Below are 18460 nucleotides of genomic sequence, written 5' to 3'. Positions count from 1 at the left end.
CTGTATTCTGTTCCTATAATTGTGTCTTTTTCAGAATGTCATTTAACTGGAACCATATATTATGTAGTCTTTGCCTTCTTTCTCTTAGCATAATTCATGAGATTCATCCACGTTGTGTTATATCTCCATCTCTAGCTCTATCTCTGTATCATTGTTTCTTTTCTGTTTATTGCTGCATAATATTCCATTGTGCAGATATACCACAGTTTGTTTTTCGATTCTATCCACTAGCTGAAGGACATTTGTGTGCTTGTAGTGTGTATGGAGCAATTACAAATAAAGTTGCTATAAACATTTGTGTACAGGGTTTTAGGTAAATATAAGTTGTCATTTCTTTTGGGTAAATAACTAGGAGGGTGATTGCTGGGCCCTAGGATAAATGTGTGTTTTGGGGAGACTCAAACTGTTTTCCGAAGTAACTAACATTTTACATCCTAAAATATGAGGATTGCAATTTCTCCACTTTCTCCCCAGGACTTGGTATGACCAATCTTTTAACTTTTAGGCATTTATATAGGTGTGTCATGTTATTTCACTGTAGTTTGAATTTGAATTTCCCTCATGACAGATGTTGCTGATCATCTTTTCATGTGTTTATTTGCCATCAGTATATCTTTGCTAGAGTACTTTTTCAAATCTTTTGCTCATTTTTTTTAAACTGGGTGATTTCTTTACTTAGCATCAAGTTTGAGAATTCTTGACCTATCTTGGAGACAAGTCTTTTGTCAGATATGTGTTTTGCCAGTATTTTCTCCCAGCTGTGGTTTTTCATTCTTTGAACTGTGTCTTTTGTAAGGTAGAAGTTTTGAGTTTGATCATGTCCAACTCATTGATTTTTCTTTTATAGATCATGCTTTAGGTGTTGTGTTTAAGAAATCTTTGCTTTATCTACTATCACAGAGATTTTCTCATATGTGTCCTTTTAGAAGTTTTATAGTGTTAAGTTTAACATTTAGGTCTATAATCCATGTTGAGTAAACATGGGGTGGAGGTTTCTTTTGGCATATAAATGTATATTAATTTCATAATGCTAGTTACATGTAAACAGTGGCTGCTGCTGTGGCTGACACATTGCACATCTGTATCCTAAGAATATTGATAACTTATATTAACATAATTATCCATCTGTCCATTCATAGTCCTTCCTTCAACAAATGAGTATCTACTATGTAATAGTTACTGTCTTAGGTAGAGATTGTCAACATTACTGACCATGAGGTTGAACAACACAGGTTCCTTAGAAAGGTCAGTTATGGAGGTGCACAAATTTATAATAATGATGCCAGGTGCCACAGTTATTTGTCAGCACGATGAGGAGTTAATTTCTTGGGTCTGAGAAGGGAGGAAACTTGAAACCTGACAAAGTCAATTCTCTTAATTTCATAGCTTACTTCAGATCCTGGGGACAAAATAATCAGGTTTTAATTGAACCAAAACCATCTCCAGGGACTTAGAAAATGTCTTGTAAACAATTTTGCTAGTGGACCAAATACAGAAAATGTCTTGTAAACAATTTTGCTAGTGGACCAAATACCCAGAGTCAGAGAGAGTTCTAGGAAGAAATTGTTTGCCCATCTCACTTTTTCTCCCTTCTAAGTAACGCATTATGTTGTCTCTCTGTTTGAACATCTATAAATAGAACTTTCCCGCAGGTAATTTAGAAAACCTACCTGAAATCTTCAGGTCTGTGTCACATCAATTTCTTTCCAAGTATGGAATAGTAAGAAGCACATGAGAATGAATCCACGGCCCATCTCTCAGTGGGCAAAACATATGGTACATGACTTTATTTCTCTTTAGCACAGTTCTCATATCTGCAAGAATGAAATATTGTACTAACTTTTTAAAAATTTACTACTTTCTGGGGTTATCTTCACTGAACAGTGAAGAAATGAAGAAGGTGACTCTTTCTACTCTTTCTACTCTTTCTACTCTTTCTACTCTTTCTACAGTATAATGCTACTCATAAGGTGGGTGGGGTGCTTTCCATGGCATTAATTTATGCAATAACACCACACATGCAATGAGTAATTTCTATATGCCAGGCATTCTACTAGGCTTTGGAGCTACAGTAGTGAGTTCAAAACAAATATTATCCTTGCTTATTATGTGGAGCCTGCAGTTTAGTGGTGAGAATGAGACTAAAACAGATAATCACAGATATAAATGTATGATTACAAACTGTATTAAGTCCTAGGAAGTTGTATAATAAATTATCTGTGCTGGAATGAGTCCCTAGGTCATCTGACATATACTCAGTAAATTTTATGGGTTGTCCTTTCTCTAAGTAATTCTGTGTTCCCTAGGAAAAACTTGTTTCTCAACTATTCTCAAAAGGGTCAGAAAATATAGTAAAGTAGCCTCAGTGAATGGTCTTGGGTATAACATGAAAAATCAATGTCATTTTATTACCAAAATCATTAATTTAATATTTTAGAGATCAAACATAATTTGTTTTCATTTCTATATTAAGAATGAAAGAGCAGGAGTTAATTTGTGTTAAAGTCTTCTGGTGACTCAGAATCATCATCGTGAACACTGATCTTTTTTATAGGAAAAATTATCTCCACATTAATTAAATTAGTTGAGCATAATATGGCATCTTCTAATATTTGAAGGAAATGGAATAGTCACATGGAAGATAAATATACTTAAGTATTTTAATGAGTTAAAGTTCAGTATAAAAGCACTTGGTATAACTCGAGCACACTACACAACATGCTCTATAAATTATACTTTTAAAGGAAAAAATAAACCATATTAATTTCTTCAGACAAGGACTTTATTCTACAAATTGTTTGTAAAAGAAAATTTAAGCAATAATGTCTCCTCTTCCAATGAAACAATTTGGATTTGAATGAAAATATCAAATCACTACTTTTTTCAAATAAAATGGTTTGGCACCATCTTTCATAGTAACACAACATCTCTCTTACTGTTTGATCACATTCATATTTGTTAAGACTCGCTTTCATTCAGAATTTGCTTTAGAGAGGAAATAAAAAGCCTCAGTTTTGAAGGCATTCGACCATTCACCAAGTTCTGTCTCCAGGAGCGGGTACTACTCTGGGCTTGCCTTCTCCAGGCTAGCTCTGGAGACCAGGAAGAACTTGGCAATTGAATCTAAATCTTTTTTTTTTTTTCTTCATTATACTCTTGTGTTCAGAGTTCCAGGCACAACAATAAAAAATTATATTTGTTCTATCTTTTCATTCTAAAACATAGCCTAACAATTTAGTATACAAATTGAATTTTACCTACATTTCTTTTATTTTTTTAAAATTTTTGAATGTTATTTTTTTATACAGCAGGTTCTTATTAGTCATCCATTTTATACACGTCAGTGTATACATGTCAATACCAATCTCCCAATTCATCACCCCCCCCCACCCCCTGCCGCTTTCCCCCCTTGGTGTCCCTACGTTTGTCCTCTACATCTTTGTCTCTATTTCTGCCCTGCAAACCGGTTCATCTGTACCATTTTTCTAGGTTCCACATATATACGTTAATATACGATATTTGTTTTTCTCTTTCTGACTTACTTCACTCTGTATGACAGTCTCTAGATCCATCCACGTCTCAAAAAATGACCCAATTTCATTCCTTGTTATGGCTGAGTAATATTCCATTGTATATATGTACCACACCTTTATCCATTCATCTGTCAATGGGCATTTAGGTTGCTTCCACGACCTGGCTATTGTAAATAGTGCTGCAAAGAACATTGGGGTGCATGTGTCTTTTTGAATTATGGTTTTCTCTGGGTATATGCCCAGTAATGGGATTGCTGGGTCATATGGTAATTCTATTTTTAGTTTTTTAAGGAACCTCCATACTGTTCTCCATAGTGGCTGTATCAATTTACATTCCCACCAATAGTGCAGGAGGGTTCCCTTTTCTCCACACCCCCTCCAGCATTTGTTGTTTGTAGATCTTCTGATGATGCCCATTCTTACTGGTGTGAAGTGATACCTCATTGTAGTTTTAATTTTCATTTCTCTAATAATTAGTGATGTTGAGCAGTTTTTCATGTGCTTCTTGGCCACCTGTATGTCTTCATTGAAGAAATGTCTATTTAGGTCTTCTGCCCAGTTTTGGATTGGGTTGTTTGTTTTTTTTCATATTGAGCTACGTGAGCTGTTTATATATTTTGGAGATTAATCCTTTGTTGATTCGTTTGCAAATATTTTCTCCCATTCTGAGGGTTGTCTTTTCATCTCGTTTATGGTTTCCTTTGCTGTGCAAAAGCTTTTAAGTTTCATTAGGTCCCATTTGTTTATTTTTGTTTTTATTTCCATTACTCTAGGAGGTGGATCAAAAAAGATCTTGCTGTGATTTATGTCAAAGAATGTTCTTCGTATGTTTTCCTCTAAGAGTTTTATAGTGTCCGGTCTTACATTTAGGTCTCTAATCCATTTTGAGTTTATTTTTGTGTATGGTGTTAGGAAGTATTCTAATTTCATTCTTTTACATGTACCTATCCAGTTTTCCCAGCACCACTTATTGAAGAGACTGTCTTTTCTCTATTGTATATCCTTGCCTCCTTTGTCATAGATTAGTTGAGCATAGGTGTGTGGGTTTATCTGTGGGTTTTCTATCCTGTTCCATTGATCTATGTTTCTGTTTTTGTGCCAGTACCATGTTGTCTTGATTACTGTAGCTTTATAGTGTAGTCTGAAGTTGGGAGTGTGATTCCTCCATCTCCGTATTTTTCCCTCAAGACTGCTTTGGCTATTTGGGGTCTTTTGTGTCTCCATACAAATTTTAAGATTTATATTCTAGTTCTGTAAAAAATGCCATTGGTAATTTGATAGGGATTGCATTGAATCTGTAGATTGCTTTGGGTAGTATAGTCATTTTCACAATATTGATTCTTCCAATCCAAGAACATGGTATATCTCTCCATCTATTTGTATCATTTTTAATTTCTTTCATCAGTGTCTTATCGTTTTCTGCATACAGGTCTTTTGTCTCCCTAGGTAGGTTTATTCCTAGGTATTTTATTCTTTTTGTTGCAGTGGTAAATAGGAGTGTTTCCTTAATTTCTCTTTCAGATTTTTCATCATTAGTGTATAGGAATGCAAGAGATTTCTGTGCATTACTTTTGTATCCTGCAACTTTACCAAATTCATTGATTAGCTCTAGTAGTTTTCTGCTGGCATCTTTAGGATTCTCTATGTATAGTATCATGTCATCTGCAAAAGTGACAGTTTTACTTCTTCTTTTCCAATTTGTATTCCTTTTATTTTTTGTCCTTCTGATTGCCGTGGCTAGGACTTCCAAACCTATGTTGAATAATAGTGACAAGAGTGGACATCCTTGTCTTGTTCCTGATCTTAGAGGAAATGGTTTCAGTTTTTCACCATTGAGAACGATGTTTGCTGTGGGTTTGTCATATATGGCCTTTATTATGTTGAGTTAGGTTCCCTCTATGCCCACTTTCTGGAGAGTTTTTTTTATCATAACTGGGTGTTGAATTTTGTCAAAAGCTTTTTCTGCATCTATTGAGATGGTCATATGGTTTTTCTCCTTCAGTTTGTTAATATGGTGTATCACATTTATTGATTTGCATATATTAAAGAATCCTTGCATCCCTGGAATAAATCCCACTTGATCATGGTGTATGATCCTTTTAATGTGTTGTTGGATTCTGTTTGCTAGTATTTTTGAGGATTTTTGCATCTATATTCATCAGTGATGTTGGCCTGTAATTTTCTTTTTTTATAGTATCTCTGTCTGGTTTTGGTATCAGGGTGATAGTGGCCTCATAGAATGAGTTTGGGAGTGTTCCTTCCTCTGTGATTTTTTGGAAGAGTTTCAGAATGATGTGTGTTAGCTTTTCTCTAAATGTTTGATAGAATTCACCTATGAAGCCATCTGGTCCTGGACTTTTGTTTGTTGGAAGATTTTTAATCACAGTTTCAATTTCATTAGCTGAGATTTGTCTGTTCATATTTTCTATTTCATATTGGTTCAGTGTTGGAAGGTTATACCTTTCTAAGAATTTGTCCATTTCTTCCAGGTTGTCCATTTTATTGGCATAGAGTTGCTTGTAGTAGTCTCTTAGGATGCTTTGTATTTCTGTGGTGTCTTTTGTAACTTCTCCTTTTTTGGTTCTAATTTTATTGATTTGAGTCCTTTCCCTCTTTTTCTTGATGAGTCTGGCTAATGGTTTATGAATTTTGTTTATCTTCTCAAAGAACCAGCTTTTAGTTTTATTGATCTTTGCTATTGTTTTCTTTGTTTCTATTTCATTTAGTTCTGCTCTGATCTTTATGATTTCTTTCCTTCTGCTAACTTTGGGTTTTGTTTGTTCTTCTTTTTCTAGTTCCTTTAGGTGTAAGGTTAGATATTTTATTTGAGGTGTTTCTTGTTTCTTGAGGTAGGATTGTATTGCTATAAATGTCCCTCTTAGAACTGCTTTTGCTGCATCCCATAGGTTTTGGATCGTCGTGTTTTCATTGTCATTTGTCTGTAGGTAGTTTTTGATTTCCTCTTTGATTTCTTCAGTGATCTCTTGGTTATTTAGTAGTGTATTGTTTAGCCTCCATGTGTTTGTTTTTCATACTTTTTTTCCCTGTAATTCGTTTCTAATCTCATAGCGTTGTGATCAGAAAAGATGATTGATATGATTTCAATTTTCTTAAATTTACTGAGGCTTGATTTGTGACCCAAGATGTGATCTATCCTGGAGAATGTTCCATGTGTACTTGAGAAGAAAGTGTAATCTACTGTTTTTGGATGGAATGTCCTATAAATATCAATTAAATCTACCTGGTCTAGTGTGTCATTTAAAGCTTCTGTTTCCTTATTTATTTTCATTTTGGATGATCTGTCCATTGGTGGAAGTGAGGCGTTAAAGTCCCCCACTATTATTGTGTTACTGTCGATTTCCTCTTTTATGGCTGCTAGCATTTGCCTTATGTATTGAGGTGCTCCTATGTTGGGTGCATAAATATTTACAATTGTTATATCTTCTTCTTTGATTGATCCCTTGATCATTATGTAGTGTCCTCCTTTTTCCCTTGTAATAGTCTTTATTTTAAAGTCTATTTTGTCTGATATGAGAATTGCTACTCCAGCTTTATTTTGACTTCCATTTGCATGGAATATCTTTCTCCATCCTCTCACTTTCAGTCTGTATGTGTCCCTCAGTCTGAAGTGGGTCTCTTGTAGACAGCATATATATGGGTCTTGTTTTTGTATCCATTCATCCAGTCTGTGTCTTTTGGTTGGGGCATTTAATTCATTTACATTAAGGTAATTATCCATATGTATGTTCCTATTACCATTTTCTTAATTGTTTTGGGCTTAGTGTTGTAGGTCTTTTCCTTCTATTGTGTTTCCTTCCTAGAGAAGTTCCTTTAGCACTTGTTGTAGAGCTGGTTTGGTGGTGCTGAATTCTCTTAGCTTTTGCTTGTCTGTAAAGCTTCTGATTTTTCCATCGAATCTGAATGAGATCCTTGCTGGATAGAGTAATCTTGGTTGTAGGCTCTTCCCTTTCATCACTTTAAATATATCATGCCACTCCCTTCTGGCCTGTAGAGTTTCTGCTGAGAAATCAGCTGTTAACCTTATGGGAGTTCCCTTGTATGTTATTTTTGTTTTTCCCTTGCTGCTTTGAATAATTCTTCTTTATCTTTAATTTTTGCCAATTTGATTACTATGTGTCTGGTGTGTTTCTCCTTGGGTTTATCCTGTATGGAGCTCTCTGCACTTCCTGGACTTGGATGGCTATTTCCTTTCCCATGTTAGGGAAGTTTTCGACTATAATCTCTTCAAATATTTCCTCTGGTCCTTTCTCTCTCTCTTCTCCTTCTGGGACCCCTATAATGCGAATGTTGTTGCATTTAATATTGTCCCAGAGGTCTCTTAGGCTGTCTTCATTTCTTTTCATTCTTTTTTCTTTATTCTGTTCCGCAACAGTGAATTCCACCATTTTGTCTTCCAGGCTCACTTATCCATTCTTCTGCCTCAGTTATTCTGCTATTGATTCCTTGTAGTGTATTTTTCATTTCAGTTATTGTATTGTTCATCTCTGTTTGTTTGTTCTTTAATTCTTCTAGGTCTTTGTTAAACATTTCTTGCATCTTCTCAGTCTTTGTCTCCATTCTTTTTCTGAGGTCCTGGATCATCTTCACTATCATCTTCACTATCATTATTCTGAATTCTTTTTCTGGAAGGTTGCCTATCTCCACTTCATGTAGTTGTTTTTCTGGCATTTTACCTTGTTCCTTCATCTGGTACATAGCTCTCTGCCTTTTCATCTTGTGTATCTTTCTGTGAATGTGGTTTTTGTTCCACAGGCTGCAGGATTGTAGTTCTTCTTCCTTCTGCTGTCTGCCCTCTCGTGAACACTGATCTTTTGCTCTGTAGGATTCATTAGGTAGGACAGACTATATGCCTGTACTCTGAATGGACCCTGGCTTTACTTTTTTGAGTCCTTATGTCTACTTATATAATGTTGCTATTTTGTTCTCTTTTAGTCAGCTGTCATCCTTCCTATCCTCAGTGTGTTTGCTCCTCTAGCCGTTTTTTTTTTTTTTTTTTTTTTTTTTTTTGGCTTCATTGGGTCTTCTTTGCTGCACACAGGCTTTCTCGAGTTGCAGTGAGCAGGAGCTACTCTTTGTTGTGGTGCACGGACTTCTCATTGCAGTGGCTTCTCTTGTTTCTGAGCACGGGCTCTAGGTGCGCAGGCTTCATTAGTCGTGGCATGCAGGCTCAGTAGTTGTGGCGCACGGGCTTAGTTGCTCCGCGGCATGTGGGATCTTCCTGGACCAGAGCTCGAACCCGTGTCCCTTGCATTGGCAGACGGATTCTTAACCACTGTGCCACCAGGGTATTCCTGCTCCTCTAGCCCTTTTCATTTCTATTTCTAATCTGCTGTGGTTTGGGAAACAGTATAATCACATTCATTAGAATTGTTTGTGAATGGAGAGCAGTCTCTGAGGCAGATCAGAAACCCTCTTCCTTTAACAGAGTATATCAGCTTTATGCATGAAAAATTTTGTATTTTTGAACATGAGTTTTGGTTAGTAGTAATAGTTCCAGTCATCACAAAGGTGTCTTTCAATAAATGAAGTGATTGATGTAAATCAGAGAGAATGGTAGCTAGTTCAAATCTATTGCATTTACATGGTGCTTTTCACCTTTGAAAGTGCTGTTTTACCTTCTAGCTTACTTCATCTTCACTAAACCAGAGTAAGGAGAGATAAGATGGATATTATAAGGAAACTCATGTGCAGAGATTCGAAATGAGTTATCTCAAGTCACTTGGTAAATTGTTGACACAATTATGGCTAGAACATAGATCACTGTACTCTCAGCCTGAAGATTTTAGAAGGGCAGAAGAAAATAAAGAGAATAGAACTCAAGAAGCAGGAGTTTTACATTAACCCATTTTACTGGAGGAAATCTTAAGTGTTTGGGGAGCAAACCTAACTTCATTTTGGGCAAATATGAGTTTCTAGACATGCCTTGAATCACCTGTAAATGAACAGTGCTGACTTTCCTGGCCTCTTGGATATTTTAAAGTTCTGTTTTCTCTGTCAGAGTAAATTCATCATTGGCTGCCATGTGGGGAAGTTGTTGAAATGTCAGATGATAGAGAGTGTGTATGAAAATGAGAGCTTCAAAATGAAGTTGCCATATCTGATAAAGAGAAATGAAATATGTCATTGTTTTGGCATTCATTTTTTTCCTTTCATTTATTTTATATTTGTTCAACAAATACTTATTTGGTGACAGGTACTACTCTATGCCCTAAGCATGTAAAGATAACAAAAAATGACACCTCCCTCAAGCTGCTTATGTGCTAGGAAGAAGTGTAATGGCAACATTCTAAAATTAGGTTGTGGGGATTGTTCTACAACTCTGTAAATATACTAATATTAATTAAATTGTACACTGAAAATGGGTCAATTTATGGTACGTAAATTATATTCTCAGTAAAGCTGTTTGGAAGGAGGCAAATTAAAGCATGCATAATTAGTGCCAAGGTAGGGATAAATTCAAGGTACTATGGGAACTCTTAAGAGACACCCAAATTCAAAGAGACAAGAAGGACCTCTAGAAAAAGTGGTATCTAAGCAGGGACGTAAAGAATGAATAAGGGATACCTGGAGAATGAGTGGAGGAAGATAGGACTGAATGATGGAAACATGACAGAAACAATGTGAGCAAATGGCTGAAGGTAATTGAGAGTGTGCATGGTCTATATTCTGTAAGAGGTCGAGTGGTTTAGTTTTTCTAGAGCTCAGCTTATGAGGGGGAATGACAAGAAGTGACAGGGAGCGCTGGAGAGATAAGCAGGAATTACGCATCATGACTTTCTGTATCATGAAGAGGAATTGGGAATTTATTCTAAAGGTAACATGGAGTTGTTAAAAGTTTCAAGGCATGGAAATGTTGTGAATAAGTGTGTGCTTTGGAAGATCTGTCTCGCTATAGTCAGGACACTATAGTCAGGAGAAAGCCTAGAGATAAGGAGACCAGCAATGCAGCTGATTCTATAAACGTGGTGAGTGGATCTGAACTAAGTAGATGAATTTAATAATAAGGTGCAATCAGAAGGACTTCATGATAAATTGAGGAGGTAAGGAAGGTGAAGATGTTGAGGGAGATTCTAGTGTTTGAGTGACTGCATAGCTCAGTGCTATTCACCAAGAGAATGAATGTTGGGTGTAGATGAAACCTGGAAAAAGGAAAAGGTAGTAAACTGACACTTTATTTTTTTTTATTTTATAATTTTTTATATGTATGCGTCAGTGCACTTTTAAAAAAAATACTTATTTATTTTGGCTATGCTGGGTCTTAGTTGCGGCATGCAGGATCTTTTATTTGCAGCATTCAGACTTCTTAGTTGCGGCATGCGGGCTTCTTAGTTGCGGATTGAACCTGGGCCCCCTGCATTGGCAGTGTGGAGTTTTACTCACTGGGCCACCAGGGAAGTCCCAAATTGGCATTTTTTAGTTTAGGTGTTGGGCATTTTAAAATTTAGGTGTTTGTAGGATATTTAAAGGATAAGTAGGTATAGAGAAAAAGAGAGAAGAGTGTCCGAGCTGGGGCAGAGATTTTGATGGTCACCAGCTCATATGTGATCATTTAAGTCAAGTTATTAAATGAGGTTCCTTAGAAAGAAAAGAGAATATGTAGCACGAAGAGAAGACACCAAAGATAAAACCATAATGGATATAAAAAAGTCACTATGTGGGCAGAGGAAGAGGAGACTTGGCGGGATATTTAGAAGAAATAGCCGGATGGATAAGTGTGAGAAAAATAGGAGTTTATAATGTTGGAGATCTAAAAAAAAAAAGCCATTTAAAGGATGATCAAGTGTTCAGTGTTGCAGAGAATTAAGGACTGATCTTAGAAATGGACTAAAACTTGCTCCTTGGATTTACTGACATAGGTCATTGTTGCCCTTGACAAGAGTGATTTGAATGTAGTAACAGGGGAGAAGACCATATTACAAGGTGCTGAAGAGTGAATGGAAGAGTGAAAGGTAAAAGAATGGAGATAGCTAGTGTAGAAAAATCCTTCAGGAAGCTTGGATCCTGAAGGAGAAGGGAGAAACAAAATGTTGTCTGGTATATGAGGATAGAATTTTTGCTTTTAAAATAAAGTTGAAGAGACTTTTACATGTCTAAATGCTGCTGGAATGGATTTAAGAGATAAGCAGGGGTTGATAATACAGAAGAGAGAAGGGTTAATCCATAGGGGTACAAGTGAGAATGGGATGCAAAGCCTTCCTTTGTCTGTCATAGGTGATACAGTTGTTTGCTTTGATTGAGAGTCAGGAAGAGTGATGGAGTAGGTGGTTTGGGAGGGCAAAGAACGTTTGCAACATTCTCTGTGTTAAATGGGAAAGAGCACTGAGCAAACATAGGAGGCATAGGGGAATTGCCAGGCAGCACTTGAGACAGTGAATTTGTAGTGATGCTAAACCAGAAATGTTTCCAGTAGACAGAGCTGCCCTGATGTAGAAGAAACAGAGGCCACCTGCTGGATTAACTCAAGGTTGAGTCTTCAGATGAGCAAAGATAATTTAGAACCTTGATTGAAAATCAAGGTTTAAGTGATGAATCATACAAGCTTAGTTGGATACCTATGGAAGAGAGTATAGGAAGAGACTGACAGAAGGGTCCGGGGGCTGGACATTTCAAAGGAGGAAGAACAGGTATGGAGGGAGTCCTTGAGAACTAAAAGGATGGGTGGACCTAGACATAGTGAAGGGTGTTTGCATTGAACGTAGTGAGTGAAACAGTTCTGGGGACAGCCGTGACATAGCCAGGAAGGAGTGAAGATAAAAGTCATTGAAGTTAAGGAGATAAACACATTAAGAGGCCAGGTAATTGGATTACAGTCCAAGCTCTTCCCCTTTCTAGCCATATTATCTAAATCAAGGCAGCTAATCCACAAATATGTCTTGTTTGTCTACTCTGTGCCAGCACTGTGGACAAAGCAGTGAACAAGATAGTCAGAAACTGTGTCCCCAAGGAGTTTACATTCCAGTGAGTCAAAATTTAAACCTATAAGTAAATGATTAAGTGAGATACTTTAAGTACCACTATGTGTTTCAAAGAAACTAAGATCCGAAAATAATATGGAGAGGTGGTCAGGAAAGGCTTCTCCTATGGAAAGATGATGTTGAACCCAAATGTTGAGAAGGTGGCAGTCGTGCCAAGAGCTGGGAGAAGAGTGTGTCAAGCAGAAGGGCAGTAAGTGCAAAAGTTTTACTATAAGGGTGAGCTCAGTATGTTTAAGTGATAAAATGAAGACCAGCATGATTGAACCACAATAAATGGCTGGGAGAGTGTTGGGACTTGATGTCAGAGAGAGGCACATTGGGTCATTTAGGGCTTTAAATGGCCATTCAAGGGATTTAAAATTTTGTTCTAAGTGTGATAGAAAGCTCAGACAGATTCCAATGGGGGGGGGGGGTATATGTGAACTAATTTATGCTGCCATGTGAAGGATAAAGTCTAGGGAGGCATGGGTGGAGAGATATTTTCCAAGGCGAGAGATGATGGTGATTTGTGCCAGGTTGTTAGCAGTGGAGATGATGAGAAATGGTGGGGTTCAGGATGCATTTTGTAGGTATAATTGATGTAACTTGCTAATGGATAGGTTTAGGGGAATGAAGATAAGAGAAGAACAAAGGATGACTCCTAGATTATTGACCTGAGAAATGGATGGACAGTTATATGTGGTGGGGAGCAAAATCCATAGTTCTGTTTTAGCCATGTTATATTCGAGATGTCTACAACTTCTTTGTAAAAAATTTTTATTAAAGTATAGTTGATACACAATGTTGTGTTTAATTTCTGCTGTATAGCTAAGTGACTCAGTTATACATATATATGTTGTTTTCCATTTTCTTTTCCATTATGGTTTATCACAGAATATTGAATATAGTTCCCTGTGCTATGTAGTAGGACTTTGTTGTTTATCCATCCTATATATAATAGTTTGCATCTGCTAACCCCAAACTCCCAATCCTTCCCTTCCCAACCCCCTCCTCCCCCATGGTAACCACAAGTGTGTTCTCTATGTCTGTGAATCTGTTCTCTATGTCTGTGAGTCTGTTTCTGTTTCATAGATATATTCATTTGCATCATATTTTAGATTCTGCATATAAGTGATATCATATGGTATTTGTCTTTTTCTGACTTACTTTGCTTAGTATGATAATTTCTAGGTCCATCCATGTTGCTACAAATGGCATGATTTCATTCTTTTTTATGGCTGAGTAGTATTCCATTATATATATATATCACATCTTCTTTATCCATTCATCTGTTGATGGACATATAGGTTGTTTCTATGTCTTGGCTATTGTAAATAGTGCTGCTATGAACATTGCAGTGCATGTATCTTTTTTAATTAGCATTTTCTCTGAATATATGCCTAGGAGTGGGATTGCTGGATCATATGGTAATTCTATTTTTAGTTTTTTGAACCTCCATACTGTTTTCCATAGTGGTTGTACCCATTTACATTCCCACCAACAGTGTAAGACGGTTCCCTTTTCTTTACACCCTCTCCAGCATTTATTATTTGTCTGCAGCTTCTTCATGTGAATGTAGAGTAGGTTGTTAGATATTTAAGCCTGGATTACAAGGGAATAGTCAGGACTGGAATTATAGATTTGGGTGTCTCAGAACATTAGATAGTATTTAAAGTCATGGTACTGGAAGAGATCACATAAGGAGTGAGAGTAGGGAGAGATAAAAAGAGGTCTGATAACAGAGACTTGGAGTACTGCAACATTTAGAAACATGGAAGAGAAGGAAGATTGACCAAAGGAGACTCAGAAAGAGCAGCAAGTGCATCTGGAAGAAAAGGATGAGCGTGTGGTATCCCAGAAGCCCAGGGAAGAAATTGATTCAAATCAGATGGACTGTTGCTCCTCCCTGGTTGGAAGTAGAGGTACAGGTTGCACAGAAAGTCAAGGAGAGGGGATTTGGGGCTTTCTCCCCTTATATCCTTTGTCTTTTCATTCTCTGTGAACCTGTTGAGCTTACTAGCCAAAGCTGTTAAGGGCAAGCCCCCTCTGTGACCTTCACCTTTGAGGAAGGAGAACAGCATTTCTCAAGAAAGTCTTGTATAGACATGAACAGAAATAATTCAAAGTAGAAAGTAATGTGTCATTAAAGAGCTTCAGATAAGTGTCTTGAGGGTTTTTGTATTTTCTTTCTGATGGGAAAGTAGGGAAGTCTTCAATGGTGGAGGTTATGCTCATGTGCACATACACACACACACACACACACACACACACACACACACACACACACACACGCAGAGTCTTGAACAGATGGAAATAGGCGAGAAAGTTATCTCAACCAGAAGGACTAACATAAGCAGGGCACAGAGGAGGAAGCTTGTAGCCTCTGTGTGGAGGACCCCAATCGTGTAATCTTGCTTGGCTCACAAATAGGTTGGTTGATTGATTCTGTGCTCCACCCACACCCAGGTCTCACGTAAGACACTCCATGCAATGATTCTTTGCCACAGATGAAAATGTAGATAAAGCCAGAAACTCAGAAGATTAGCTCTGGGTTTCTAGACTCCTCCACTAGCACTGTTCCCTCTCCAATCTTTAATCCATCTCTGAAACTTCCCTGGTCTCCAAAGAGGAAGGATAGCAATGAGACTGTATTGAAGTTCTAAATCCCCAATGGCCCAGCTTAATCGAATGGACATATTTCATTAACCAAATGCCTCTACCATCTACTCTACTCCAATTAGGAATGCATGAAGAATATATTTCTCAGTTATGTTGGAGAAGATGTCTGAGCTCAGAGGCCCTGGCCAGCAGCCTTTCCTCAGGCAGTGCTCAGTGGGGAGACCTGCCTCCAGCTTGTAGTGGCCCTCATGTTTTTTTTATGTCCTCTCTCAACTCCACCACTCACTTTGCATTACTACATTCCCTTTTGGGTTAGAACTCATTGGATCCAACACCTCAAACAAACATGCTCCACCCTGCTTTAAAATCGTCATATTTATTTCAACCACTAACATTTGTTGAAATCTTTGTTATGGCCAAATGCTGGGCTAAGCATTTTGCGTGGCGTTTTATCTAAACCTTAAAACTTCTCTATTAAGTAAGTAGGATTCCCCATTTTATAGATGAGGAAATTGAGGCTTAGCAATCTTAAATCATTCAGCCAAGGTCCCACAGATGGTAAGTGATGGAGCTGGGATTTGAACATAGGCAGCCTGGCACCAGAGCACATGTTCTGACCCAATGTGAGTTACTAGAAGTACAACACACTGACAATGTGCAGAGTGTGAAGTGGGTGCTATTCTACCTTCAGGGCCTTCACAGTGAGATGTGGAAGAAATAAGGAAATGAATCAGCATATGTGGAGACCAGGAAGTGCTAAGTATAGGTTGGGAATGGAAGAAGTGACCCCCAGGGTTCCGAGTCAAAACATCGGTAGAGTGTACTTGGGTATTTATAATCTATTCCAGAAATGTGGACTGCAAAACAACCCACCACGTCTGTTTACCCACCTGTGCCCTCAACTGCCAAACCTTCTTGTTATTTAACTAATCAACTGTGCTAATCCATACGCCTGGCTCACCCCATTAGGGCTGTGGGGGATGTAGGAGAAAAATCCCACGGCACAATTGTGATTTTTCTTGTTCTGCAAATTCAGGCCCTATTGCAGATTCCTGTCTCATGCTGCCCACACGCTTCTCCCTGTCCCTAGGGCCTCATTGCACAGATAAGTTTTTACCAATCATCATCACTATCTCCAAGCCTCCAGTCCTACCACCCTGCCTTCACTGTTGAAAGGTAGCTTGTCCATCTCCTTCACAGGGAGAATAGAGGTCATCAAATGGTGACTTCTCTGGCTATCTGCACTTCTTGTTAACTTCTACCCCTAGCTCATTCCCTGCCATCTCAGTAGAATAATGACAAAATTAACCATTGTCATTTATTTAGCCCATTTTATAAATCAGACACTACAGATTGTCTACATGTATTAGCTTATTCAATCCTCCCAGACACCTTATGTGAGGGGAACTATTTTTAATCCTCATTTTATGGACAAGAAAAGTGAGTCTTAGAAAGGTAGGAAGCTGTTCCCCAGGATTATGTTCTTATAGCTCTTTGCCTTCTCATGATATATGTTGTCCCTAAGAAACTGCATCATCTTATATGACATCAGTCACTATCTATATATACTCATGACCAAATCTATATTTCCAGCCTAGAATTCTTTTTGAGCTTCTCTTTATTCAGTTGCCCAATAGATGTCCACTGGCATCTCAGAATTAAACTTGGCCTCCACTCCCATCATAACCCATCACCAGAATTGCTTGTTTTACTACATTTCCTGTGTCCATGCATAATACAACTATTAGAGGTTATAGTGAGACTAAGATAATAATATGATGATGCTTGCTTATGTGGGAGAAGGAGAAACCTGTCTTCAGTCAGCCACTAGTCCCCACAAGGTCCTCAGAGGAGACTTAACGCAAAACAACGGGAATAATCTGATTATTAGCTATGGTTTTGGACCCCACGCCTGATATAGAACTGAAAGTGAATCAAGTTTGCCTTATGGAGGATTCATGTCTCCATTTGATGAATCTGAGTGGCCTTGAAACAAGGTAGGTTGAAAGAGCTATTCTATTTATACCCCAGTGCCCAAGCTGAATCCCTCATCTCATACGACAAGCTATATACAGGTGTGTAGAAATTTGAACTCACTTGCCCTAAGCTTTTACAAACTAGGTCCTAGATGCTCTAGAGACAGAGACTGAAAAAAAAAACCATGGCGGGACTTTCTCGTAGAAGAGCAGTCTCCAGTAGACGTGTCTTTCTCCAGGCTCTTGGGAAAAAGAGGTTTAGCCAGACTCTAGCTGTATGGAATGAGATTGAAAGGGAAAGAGCCCACTGGTCTAAATTGCAGCATCATATCTTTTTGAAAGCTTGCTCCCTGAGACTGGAGCACCATAGAGTGTCCTGGAATTGAGCAGATCAGCGTTCCTCCTTTCTGTGGATGGAATATCCTGTCCTTGATCTCAACCCTAGAGAGGAGTAATGAGGGAGCTGATGTAAGGAATAGCAAGAAACTTTGAATTCCTTCTTTTCAAAGTCCTCCCTTTATTAGCTGTGTGACCTGTTTTTTTCAGCCTCCCTGAGCCTCAGTTTCTTTGTCTGTAACATGGGGATAACAACTCTACCTGGCACATAATAAGCCATCAGTAAATGTGATGTATGATGTGGGGGTAATGAGAAGGTTGAGGCACTGGTAGCAAGAGTGGAAGCTGCAGTCATGGTCGTGGTGTTGGTAGAGGAGACCGAAGTGGCTGAAGTGGTGACAGTGGTGGTTTTTGTGGTGGTCAGTGATCATCTACTGGTTAGTCAGAATAGAGAACTGTCTGACTTTTCATCCTCCTTGTCACTTACCACATTTAATCCATCAACATCTATAGATTTTTATTTCATTAATTCATGTCAGGTCTTATAACGATGATCCTAGTTAGAACCCATGGTATCATTTCTTTTAGCCCAAGAAGTGACTTGACTTTCTCAGGACCACACAGTGAAGATCTAGTGCTGGTCTAGGTCCTCTTATTCCATGTTCTTTCCAATCTACTGGAGACAGTAGAGTAGAGTAGCTAAAAGTCAGGATGACTAGGTTCAATTGTGGCTTCCTTCCCCCACTAACTCTATTATCTGGGCAAATTACTTACCCTCTTTTACCTACCAGCAAAGTACACAGTAACAGTAGTACCCACCACATAGGGTTGTTGGGAGGATTTAATGTGGTAATGGATTTAAAGTATGTATCAATTGCCTAGGGTTGTTTTAACAAAGGACCACAAACTGAGTAGCTTGAAACAAGGGAAATTTATTGTCTCACAATTCCGGAGGCTAGAAGTCCAAAATCAAAGTGTCGGCAGAGCCATGCTCTTTCTGATGGCTCTAGGGGAGAATCCT

This window comes from Delphinus delphis, chromosome 3 (assembly GCF_949987515.2).
Source record: "Delphinus delphis chromosome 3, mDelDel1.2, whole genome shotgun sequence".
NCBI lineage: Eukaryota > Metazoa > Chordata > Mammalia > Artiodactyla > Delphinidae > Delphinus > Delphinus delphis.
This window is presented reverse-complemented; position numbering follows the sequence as displayed.